At 42.6% G+C, this 12,235-nt stretch overlaps 1 protein-coding gene across 11 annotated transcripts in view; it reads right to left on the bottom strand.

Annotated features, from left to right (window-relative positions):
- KIAA1217 overlaps positions 1-12,235 on the bottom strand; it is a 326,913-nt gene that overhangs the window by 264,956 nt on the left and 49,722 nt on the right. The gene's annotated exons all lie outside the window — the stretch shown is intronic.

Genomic DNA, 12,235 nt, shown 5'->3' with positions numbered 1-12,235 from the left:
CAATCTACATAACTAGGGATGGGACTGTAGAGTCAAAACATTTGACTACAGATTGGGAAGTTTTTGAAAAACTCACACCCAGGTTTCCACAGGATTTAGTAGGTATCTCAGGAATAGGAAAGGAGGCTCTCAAGCTAGGCAGAACTAGATGGAATTGGACATTTCTGAAAAGATCTTCCATATTCAAAGGACATCAAAGCTGAAATGCCCTTTGTGTTCCTGGGTTCTGCCTAATGACATCAAGAGGATGGAGGGGCTCCCCTGGTGGCACAGTGGTTGAGAATCTACCTGCTAATGCAGGGGACACGGGTTCGAGCCCTGGTCTGGGAGGATCCCACATGCCACGGAGCAACTAGGCCCATGAGCCACAACTACTGAGCCTGTGCGTCTGGAGCCTGTGCTCCGCAACAAGAGAGGCTGCGATAGTGAGAGGCCCGCGTACCGCGATGAAGAGTGGCCCCCACTCGCCGCAACTAGAGAAAGCCCTCGCACAGAAACAAAGACCCAACACAGCAAAAATAAATTAATTAATTAATCAACTCCTACCCCCAACATCTTCTTTAAAAAAAAAAAAAGACGGAGGATCAGCAAATGGCATTGAACACCGTTTGCACTATTATTAGAATAATAACATGTAAAATGATCTGAAATGAAACAGCACTGATTCCAATGACCTTGCGGCCCAATTCACTGACAGTTTCACTACATAAGAGCAAAAGCAACAGTACTCAAGCTGTTGAATTTATCAATTAAATTCAACTTCTCTTCCACATTCTGAGCAGGTCTGGGCACAAAGAGAAACGGTCGGGACTGGGGCGGCAGGCTGCCTCTCCTGCATCGTTTAGGACAACACCGCCAAGTTCACTGGAGGGTGGAGTTGAAAAGGACAGGTTAGAAAAGAATATCTATCAAAGAAGCCAAGAAAGTAGAAGTGATGGCTGGGACTCCCGCTGCCATAGTAGCGAGTAAACTCAACTTTGGAAAATTCTATCAGGAGCCAGTTACACTGGTGCTAAAGTTAACCAAGCCAGTAGCATCAATTTCACCTGCAGTGCTTTTTTCTGGTCAAAAATTTTTTTTTTCATTGAGGTATAATTGACCAATAAAATTGTAAGATATTTAAAGTGTACTTCGTTCACCTGCATCTCAAGCAAAAGCTTAATGGGAAAAAAAAGATACTAGAAACCACTGTATTATTATACAATCAATCCTCATTATTCTCAGATTCTATATTTACAAACTCACCTACCTGCTCAAATTTATTTGCAACCCCCAATAATACTCCCAGCACTTTTGCTGTCATTTGCCAACATTCACAGAGCAGGGAACAGTTTGAGTTGCAGGTAGAGCATGGTCCCAGCTGGAGGCTAACAAGGCTACACTCTGCTTTCTTGTTCCAGCTCATACTGTAAAAAAGTGTCCTTTTCTGCAGGCTATGTAGGGCCACAATTTCTGCTTTTTTTTTTTTTTTTTTGCCTTTTTTTGGTGTGTGATTGCACTATTTAAAATGGCCCCCGAGGGAATTCCCTGGCGGTCCAGGGGTTGGGACTCGGCGCTTTCACTGCCAGGGCCCAGGTTCGATCCCTGGTCGGGGAACTAAGACCCACAAGCAGTGCGGCCAAAAAAAAAAAAGGCCCCCGGGTTTCCCTGGTGACGCAGTGGTTGAGAGTCCGCCTGCCGATGCAGGGGACACGGGCTCATGCCCTGGTCTGGGAAGATCCCACATGCCGCGGAGCGGCTGGGCCCGTGAGCCATGGCCGCTGAGCCTGCGCGTCCCGAGCCTGTGCTCCGCAACGGGAGAGGCCACAACAGTGAGAGGCCCGCGTACCGCAAAAAAAAAAATGTTGAGACCAGAAGCTCACAGGAACCTAACCTGAATTTCCCCTAGAAAATTCAATATTCATGAATTCAGTTTTTACTAATTCAGTGTCTGTAGCAACTTTATAGAATGTAACTAGTGCGAATAACAAGAATCAACTGTGTTTTCAAATTACAGCAAAAATGCCATAAGTACATAAAACAGGACTTGGAGGAAAAAAGCAAAGGGTATTCATCTGTAGTAGGTCCTTTTTTACTTTTTGCAGGTTTAAGAATTTGCCAATTTCTGATCACTGGCTTGCGTTGGGAGAACATAGGCAGCTACTACTTACGTAGTCCTCTATAAATTGTGAAGTTTTATTAGCAATTAATCATAATTATTATGATTAACTGCTCAACATAATGTATATTTTTCAGCTTAAAAAAGAGAAGGTTACACTTCTTAACCACCTGCAAAATGGGCTTCCTTGAAATGAGGATCTCGCAGGTGTATGATTCATATTCATTGGAGAGTTAAGACTTCAGGACCTCAAGTCTAATCTTAACCTATTCTGCAAACTAAGACTAATATGTGCTCACTCTGCAAAGGTGATCTTTAACAAAAGCAATATGAAATGTTAGGCCACTGCTTCCACTCAGGAACGGAGGGCTTATGCAGCCTACATCACATCGCCACTGCTCTCCAAGACCTATTTTTTTATGGAAAGCTCAGCTTCAACAGCGTGATTCTTAGAATAAAAACAGACAAATCCTCTTAACAGAGACAAAGTAAAAGTTATTTACCTCAGTTTTAACTAACCACTGTCATCTGATTTGGGTATCACACTGTTAAATCTATGACCAAATTTTTTAAAGTAAGCAATAGTTGAATTTCCTTACCACCAAATCCTAGAACACATACGACATTCCCCCCAAGTTATCCACTACCCTTGAACCAACCTGAAAATAAGTATCAGTCACCTCAGGTCTTCCCCTGACACAAATGTTTCTAGTAATTTGCATAAAATCAGTTCATATATATGTGTGCTGTTAGAGCGACTCTGGCAGGATGTGGAACGGAAACCATTGTCTTATTATTTATGAGATTTCAGTTGTTTTTTGTTTGCTTGTTTAACGTATGCAGTTCTAACTCATTGGTACTGTACTGGAAAATTTGCGGCACTAAATGTCTGCTCTAGTCAGGCTCCAGATCTTCAGTGTTTAAGTTTGGGAGTACTATCCATGTTCTCAGATCGACATAGGGAAGGGACGCACCATGACCCTCTCAAAGATAACCTGGGGTTCTAATTAAGCGTGTGGTGTGGGACAGTTGTACACAGAAGAAAGCAAAGGCCTTTCTGTGGGATCCTCACTGGGTTGGGATAGTGAGCTGGACGTGAGAGATTCTGCCAAAGGGGGAACTGGTAAAAAAAAAAAAAAAACATAACATGAAAGTAGCAAGGGTATATTTTGCTTCAAAGAAGACTGTTAATGCATAGCATGGACTCCCTAAGAATACCTCTAGAGAAAGGAGAACGAAGGAGAGAGTAATAACTTAATGTTTATTTTTCAAATGTTTTTCCCTGTTCCCATTCGGCAAAAGTTAATAAGACTCTGATCTCTTGATAGTAACCATGGGAAACTTTATCAGTCTCTAAACATAATTCTTACTCTCTCCCCTGAGCTGGGCAAAGAGGAGAGGCATCTCACATAGAAAATGCCAGCTTCTCTCTCTTATATATTTAGTGTGGCTAAAATAACTCATAGAAAATGAACCAATTTTTAATATTTTTTCTTCCCAAAGGCTGCTCTCCATAAGTAGTCAACAGGCCAGCTGTGTAAGGGGCAGAAGGGTGTGGACTTTTACGCAGTGGAAGTCCCCTGACATTCCTCTTGCAGTCAGAGACCTCATTCTCAGAGCCCAGAGTCCACAGAAAGAACTGGGGTGGAAGATATTCCCATGTTTGCTCTTTTCATTAAGACTTTTCAAAGAATACTTTATTCTAGCATGCATTTAGATGAAAAAGAAAGTTAAGAATTTTTCCTCCAGGCAAATAACTCATAAGGAGAAAAAAACCCTTCAATATGATTTATTTCACAGGGATCATTAAAGAGTATGTGAAAACAGATCTCTGCTAAAATTCCAGGATGGCTGTTAATGGTTACCTTGAAAGAAATAAGTGAGAAATTTCAAAGACAGTTATTAAATAAATCTGTTACTATTTTAACAGCTATCTCAATTTCACCAGAAGGTGGCTAAAATTTGTGTATGTACATTCAATTTGACTAGAATTTGACAGGCAACCTCCGCATTTTATTCTCAACAATGACAGAGTGGCTTGGTGAAGGTAGGGCTCCCGAGAGTGTGACGTCAGGAATTTACACTCTTTTCAGTGGTCTCTCCCTGAAGACTTCTAGAGTTGAAAGAAGCCTCAGACATCATTTCATCACCTACGCAATTTGAACACTTTTTCCAATAGATGAGATTACCGAGGCCTAAGAAATTAAGTGACCGATGTCACACAGTGCGTTCGAAATAGGACAAGGCTGGATCGGAGCCCTCCTGGTTGCGGCTCCATCACTAACTGGGGTCTGTAGTGAGAGCATCACTGCCGTCCCTAAGTGAATAGTGATTCTCCTGATGGTTCCCTCTTATCTAATTTTACTGCCTAAACACATTGCCATCTGTTACAGGAATGGGACCCTGATGGTGTGGAGAGAAGGGAGAGAGAGGCCTGAGGGACCTTCTAATGCCATTGCTAGTAGACATACGACAGAGGGTAGAGCAATGCCAGGTTGCCTCCCCAGCCCAGAGCTCCGGCCCCTATTTCTCAATCTTCTGAGCATCTCCACTGGTCTTGCTCCGTCTGTGCTTCTCGTGACCAGCCTAAAACAGAGGTGAGTTCTGCATGCACCTGACAATGAGTGCTACTTTATCTTGTATGGGGCCAGGTCATATTTTTGAATGAAACGATTTTCATGTGAAGAGGCGGGGAGGTGGGGCAAGAAATATATATATATTTAGAATGAGCTATGCACAAGGGAAAGGTTTGTTAAAAGGCCTGTGTGTGTACAATTTCATTATCCCTATTCTTTACTCTCTTAGTAAAAGGCCAGTGTTCACTAGTGAAATGGTTATTTTTAGAATGGAAATGAGCACTTATGGTCTGGAATCTCAACCAAGATTCCAACAGCTTGTTGGTTATATTGTGAGGTTTTTCCAATATCTATAACCACGAAACTGCATTCCTAGGAAAGTGATTACAAACCTCAATTTATCTGCGTTCCTTACCCCAAAATGTGTTAATATTTTTCCCTTCAGAATGATATATTTTATGTCAATCAAAATAGAAAATAATCCTAAAGTGAAATGGCGTTTTAAAAAATAATGTTGCTGCCAAATTGGAAAAGAAAGCTTCAAAAGTGCTTTGAAAGTGGAACCAAAGTACCAATTAAAAGAAAAATTACAGGCAAATTAAGAATATGCTTTTTCCATTGACACTGAACCTCAGTAATTTTCTTCACAATGATTTGAAAACCCTATAATTCTCAGAGAAATCTGGCAATCTCACCCATTTCCCTTCAGCAGAATAAATAGAGAACTATATGTTGTGGGTTTTAGTTCAAGGAAATATTACTCTACAGTGCAAATGGGAAGGGGGGCACATGCCAGGATTACTCTTGTGTATCATCAAAAAGAAGAAACCTAAACTACACTTCTCCACCACGTAGTAGCTTAACCCATCACCTTTATTTTTCATGCTTGCTAATTGGCAAAAAGATGAAAAGAACAAAGATGTCACACTTCATGTAATTTAATGACAGTGTGCTCTATTTCATCGGAGTGTGTGCACATGAACTGCCTTTATAAAGATGGAGGGATGGTTTGTAAGTATTTTATCTAACATCCTGCTTGTAACAAAAAAGTCATCAGAGCCTGATAAGGGGATGAGCGTGAGCCGCCCAGGACAGAATGCATGTGAGTGTCACAGAGCTGGAAGGGACAGTGCTCAGTGACCAAACTTACTCTTTTTTTTTTTTTGCGGTATGCGGGCCTCTCACTGCTGCGGCCTCTCCCGTTGCGGAGCACAGGCTCCGGACATGCAGGCTCAGCGGCCATGGCTCACAGGCCCAGCCGCTCCGCGGCATGTGGGATCCTCCCGGACCAGGACACGAACCCGTGTCCCCTGCATCGGCAGGCGGACTCTCAACCACTGCGCCACCAGGGAAGCCCCCAAACTTACTCTACATCAACAACAGTCTTGGGTATCAGTCCAGGATCATCGTAAACATGAAAGAGTTACTAAGAGAGATGATGAAAACTGATTGTTCTCTTTTGGAAATCAAAGAAAGTATTGAGCATTTTCCATTGCCAACACCTAGGCAAGTTAGGGAAACAGACCAGATCAGTGACTTGGGTTGACCCCAGAACTCAGCAATCTGACTTGGGTTCTGGTTCCATCACCCACTGCTCTCTCCCACGGTGGGGGAGACCCCTCCCTACCTGTGCTGATTTAGGCCTGAGCCTACGGCAGGTGGTGACATGTTGGAAAGAGATGAGGGGCCCTCTCCCGGTCTCTTACAACCACAGAATTGAGGTTTATTTCGGGTTTTATACAGCACGGGGCCCCAATCTTTAGCTGAGGGGGACCATTTGATACTCTGCTATTTTTGAAAGTGCCCCTTGATAATATCTGCATTGTTTGAACATATCACAGAACCAAACCTATTCTATGGTGGCGGACTGCACAGAACAAAGACCAACAACTCTCTGTCCCAAAGCAACATTCCTCCAAGAGAAAACCGACCCCACTCATTCTGCCTTCAGTGTTGTAAACCCTGAGTGAGTGGCTGGTCGGATGCAAATATTAGCCTTCGTGTTTCTGCCAGGGTATAATTTGCTCTACGCTTTTTCTGATGAATGTTTAAAGCTATGTTTAAGATGGACAAATCTTGGCAGGAGGTTAGCAAGTCAATTAATGGACAGGGAGAAAGTGTAGTGCAGTTTTACATCTCATTTTAAAGAGTAATTTCAAATATAACATGTTGTTGACATATTGGATATAGGGGACTGTTAGTTTGCTCAGTTTTATGAAAATCCAGTATAAGAAAACTGACCTTTCTACCCAAAAGAACTAGGGAGCAGATGATTTGCACCAGAATCACTGACAATTGTTTTTTTTTTTTTTTTTTAACAGCATCACCCCTAGTAACTTGCTCTTAGTCTAAGGGCAGTAATGTTTAACTGCTGGCGAAGAGAGCTTTAGGGCAGGAAAATAGAGTTAAAGAGACAACTACCAGCCAATTACAGGGTAATCAGAAAGCACACCACCTCTTTAATTAAACGTAAGATAATGGGAAATGCGCTTTGATTTATGAAAGTTCAACCGACACCCAAATTTCAAGACTCCATTTATTGTGCAACGATAGGCAAACCCTGTAGCAGTGAGCAAAACATCAAGTTGTTTCTAGACCAACATATGCCAAGTGTGACACCTAGATGAAAAGAAAACAGATCTGCTTCAATTGGTGCTTTTTCTCCCTTTATAGCATTACTACTCGCATTATTACTCATATTAAGCCTTAACTACAAAAATAATTTGACTGTTTAAAAAAGCCTGGCTAGCTGTATTAGCAGGCTATCATTCTTTTAAGACCAATTCAAGTACCTCCTTCTCTCTGAAGTCCTTCCAGGTTCCCGTACTTGGGGAGAACTCTTTCCCCCTCTGGGTTCCTATAATGCCTTATTCATATTCCCTGCAGAAGATTTATTCTGTCAGTTCTATAGATATGAGTCTCTGCCACCAGACTGAAGGTCCTTGAGGACACAAATTATCTTTATTAATCTTTATGTTTCCACCAGCTACATGAATTCTTCGCTCTTGGTGGATGCTTGATGAAAATTTATTTTGTTATATTTATGGAGAAGAGGAAAAACAAAAAGTTATAAATAACTCAGTCTCGGGCTTCCCTGGTGGCACAGTGGTTAAGAATCTGCCTGCCAATGCAGGAGACACGGGTTCAAGCCTTGGTCCGGGAAGGTCCCACATGCCATGGAGCGATTAAGCCTGTGCACCATAACTACTGAGTCTGCGCTCTACAGCCCGCGAGCCACAACTACTGAGCCCGTGTGCCACAACTATTGAGTCCGTGTTCTGCAACGAAGAACAGCTTCCACTCGCTGCAACCAGAAGAAACACGTGCAGCAATGAAGACCCAATGCAGCCAAAAATAAAAACAAACAAAAATAATTTTTTAAAAAGTTATAAATAAATAAATAACTCAGTCTCACTGTAATCGAAGCTAACAAATTTCTACTCTAAACTTTTTACCTCCAATGACAGCTACTCACATGATCACAGTAGCACACTGGCAGATTTGGGGGGGGCGGGGGGATTCCTGTCATCTAGTCACAGAGGACACTGTTTGTTGAGTAGCATAATGGTCAAAAGTACTGTTAGCTGAGAAAGAGAAAAGATGAAGTATCTGGAAAACCAATAAAAAATGATCAGTCTTCACAGTTGCACAGACTTGGAATTGAATGTAATGTAGCCCCCAATGTTCTGTATAAAAAAAGCATCTTTTGGGAATTCCCTAGCGGTCCCATGGTTAGGACTCTGTGCTCCCACTGCCGAGGGCCAGGTTCGATCCCTGATGGGGGAACTAAAATCCCATGAGCTGTGCGGCGAGGCCAAAAAAAAAAAAAGCATCTTTGGCCCTTTTCTTTTGGAATTCTATTGCTTTTCTTTTGGAATTCTATTGCTTTCTCCTTCCTCTCCTCGAAAGATAAATTTTAGAGGTCTTTGATTTCCTCTCTGGTTCTACCTATTCACACTTCCCTGACTCCTCAATCCTACCCACAGACTATGTCAGTCCCTCATTCGACATTTCTTATCTCTTATTTTTAAACACTCACCATCCTTGTAATTACTTAATACTTTAATCCCTGCTAAGAAGATGGAAATTTTGTCCATCTTGCTCGCTGAGTTATGACCACTGCCTAGCACCGTGCCCAGTACAAAACTGATACCCAGTCTCTTTATTCAGTGAATGGAGGATAAAAGGGAGGAAAGGGAAAGGAGAACTTTCACAGGAAGACGGTTGCAAGACAATGACATTAAGACAGAGATGATGGGATGGCCAGTGTCTCTTCACCCTCTACTCTTCCCACTCTGAGCTGCTTCAGGAAAGAAGAGTCTTTGTTCAGACACTGTCTTGGGATGAAAATGAGCTTAGGAAAGAAAGCTAAGAGGAAGGCTGAATACAGGACGGTGCATGCTGTCGTGGGATTAAGGAGTGTGAACTAACATGAGGGCGAAAGTGTTGTCAGTTACAAAAGATGTTTTAATCTTTTCTTTTCTTTTCTTCTGGCCACACGGCACGGCATGCGGGATCTTAGTTCCCTGACCAGGGATGGACCCTGTGTTCCTTGCAGTGGAAGGGCGGAGTCCTAACCACTGGACCACCAGGGAATTCACGTTTTAATATTTTCTAAAGGACCACGTTCATCCACACTGGCATTACCAAGATGATTGTTATTTGACCTGAATGAAACGCTGGTGGGTCTGAGACCATGGATGGGGCCAATTTAAGCATTACTTGTGGTTGAAGACAGCAAGTCTTCAGGTCCAGAAAATTAGGAAGGCCATGGCCAATGTCTTTGAGATATCAAGACCAATGCTGTACGAAATTCAGATTAAATTTTTTAAAACTTTGCTGGTAATCAATGTCGTGTCAGACAGTTCCTTCCCCTGTTCTTTACAGATCCCCTGTGTTGTTTTTACAGTACTGTTCCTTACCCCAGCTAACCTCTGAAACAAGTCTTTGAAGGAAAAGAAAGAGGCATGTTATCACCCACAGTTCAGTGATTTCGTGGAATGTCCTGTCTGTGCTTTCCTTTTTCTTCTTCTTTTTTTAACTCTAAACCTGGTATAACTAGCTCAACACATTATCACAAACGTTATCTTCCATCTCCTTACATAACTGTGTCAACATGATAAAATCAGAACCTGTATGCTTTTGTTTCATTTTGCCCACCCCTTTCCCAAATTACCATTTGGTTATATGTTCACTAGCAGACCCTTTTATAAGGCATCTTTATCCTGTCCCTCTCTATGCCTGGAAAATATAACAAAAACAGGGAAAGACTGAATTTCGAGTAGCCTAACACAGCTCTGACCTTTATTATATATGTGTTACTCAGCCTGCTAGCCTCAGAGCAGAGAAAGAAAAATCACCCTGCACGTCTATGGATTTCAGGTGTATGTATGATGGACAGGGTATAGCTGCCACGAAATCTATGATTACCCTACACAACCTTAAATACTCCTCCCAAACCTACTCTTCAATGGATTAAAAAATTAGTTTTAAAATAAAAAATGTTAGAGGCTCTCCACAGAATTGTAAACATAACTCCACTCAATTGGGTACTAAGGCCAGCCAAGAACAATGCGTCCAAGAAAGAAACAGCTCCTCAAACCTAAAAAACTTAATGCTTAGTGGTCAGTCTTCCAGACGCATAGGGGAGACAGCTAACTCATCTCTGGCTGGAAAACAAGATATTCAGAGGTTCTGATGTCTTTTGAGAGTCAAGAGGAGTCAGTGGTGGCAGAAGCGGCGGAAGGGGAAGCCCGTTTTGGCCTTGAAGAGCCCAAGTCCCTTCCGTAAGACATTAAAGACACCGTTCACGTGGGCTGAAACCCAGGCGGGGACAACGCAGCAGCGTGGCAAGGCTTCCCCACAAAAGCTCAGCACAGCCGAAGGACCCAAGCCTTTCTTCTCAAGCCTTTTTTCCTTCCCCAAATTGGCCTAACATTTTGCACCTTTTCAGTTCGAAGCCACCTTCATGCAGACAGACACCTGCCTCCCAGCCACCACGAACAGGAGTAGCAGTGAATCTCTACAGTTGGAAAATGTATAAATAGATGCTAATCTTCTATGGACATTTACACAGACAGAGAGAGAGGGGAGAAGAGGAAGGATGGAGTGGGAAAGAGGGAGAGGGCGAGAGCGAGTGAGCGTGCCAGGCTCTGGGTGAGGCCCCAGCACACACATGCGCACACTCACGTATCACGAGTGTCTGAGATGGAGAAGCAGGAAGACTGATGTGACTTCAGCTCAAGGAGGTGCTGAGGCACAGAGAGAGGAGCCTTCCTCCTGGGACCACTTCACAGGTGGACCTTGACCCCCCTCCATGATAAAGTTACGAGTGCTTCAGAAGGTACCCCAGGAAGAACTCCCGTTTTCCCTAGCCCCTTACATTGAGACTCCCATGAATATTTACTCTTTAAGACGGATCCGGAGAGAACCATAATTCAAAAAGACACAGGCACCCCTCTATTCATAGCAGCACTATTTACAATAGCCAGGTCATGGAAGCAACCTAAATGCCCGTTGACAGACGAATGCATAAAGAAGATGTGGCACATATACAGAATGGAATATTATTCAGCCATAAAAAAGAACGAGATTATGCCATTTGCAGCAACATGGATGGACCTAGAGATTGTCATCCTGAGTGAAGAAAGTCAGACAGAGAAAGACAAATATCATATGATACCACTCATATGTGGAATCTAATTTTAAAAAAATGATACAAATGAACGTATTTACAAAACAGAAACAGACACACAGATATCGAAAATAAACTTATGGTTACCAGCGGGGAAAGGTGAGGGCAGGGCGGGAAGGATAAATCAGGAGGTTGGGATGAACATACACACACTACTTACATAATAAGATAGATAACCAACAAGGACCTAGTGTAGAGCACAGGGAACTCTACTCAATACTCTGTAATAACTTCTATAGGAAAAAAATCTGAAAAAGAACGGATATATGTATATGTGTCACTGAATCACTTTGCTGTACACCTGAAACTAACACAACATTGTAAACCAACTATACTCCAAGAAAATAAAAAAATAAAAAAAAAAAAAGAGTCATCCAGCCTCTGAAACAGCAACAGCCCACCTACCTAATTGGTAACAGAGGCCAATGTTTTGTCACGGCAACTTGTCCAACTGGGTCAACGAACATTTTGCCTTAAAGTCTTTTCCTCCTTGTGTGGCACTCTCTGGACGTTTGAAATGATGACTGAATCCTCTCCAGAGCAGTCCCTCTGATACTCCGAGACAACAAACACATCACTGGCAGCCTTCTCTTCAAAAACAACCCCATCCCTTTGTCACCCTTCCCTCCCTGAATCCTCTGTGATAACTCAAATGGGCTGAACACTGTGATGTGGACCCCATACATTGCGATGATCTTTGCATGTCTGCTTTTTTCATATGCACACAGCATTGAGGAGCTTCACTCTCCTATGAAATTGGATCCTTGTAGGTCAAAAACTAGATTTTCAAAGGCCAAATCATTTCGTCTACTGTGTCTTGGCTCAGCTGCTGGAAAGAACTAAGGTCTCTAAATTTAGATCTTTCCC

Source organism: Grampus griseus, assembly GCF_964374135.1.
Source record: "Grampus griseus genome assembly, chromosome: 2".
NCBI classification, from domain to species: domain Eukaryota; kingdom Metazoa; phylum Chordata; class Mammalia; order Artiodactyla; family Delphinidae; genus Grampus; species Grampus griseus.
This window is presented reverse-complemented; position numbering and strand designations above follow the sequence as displayed.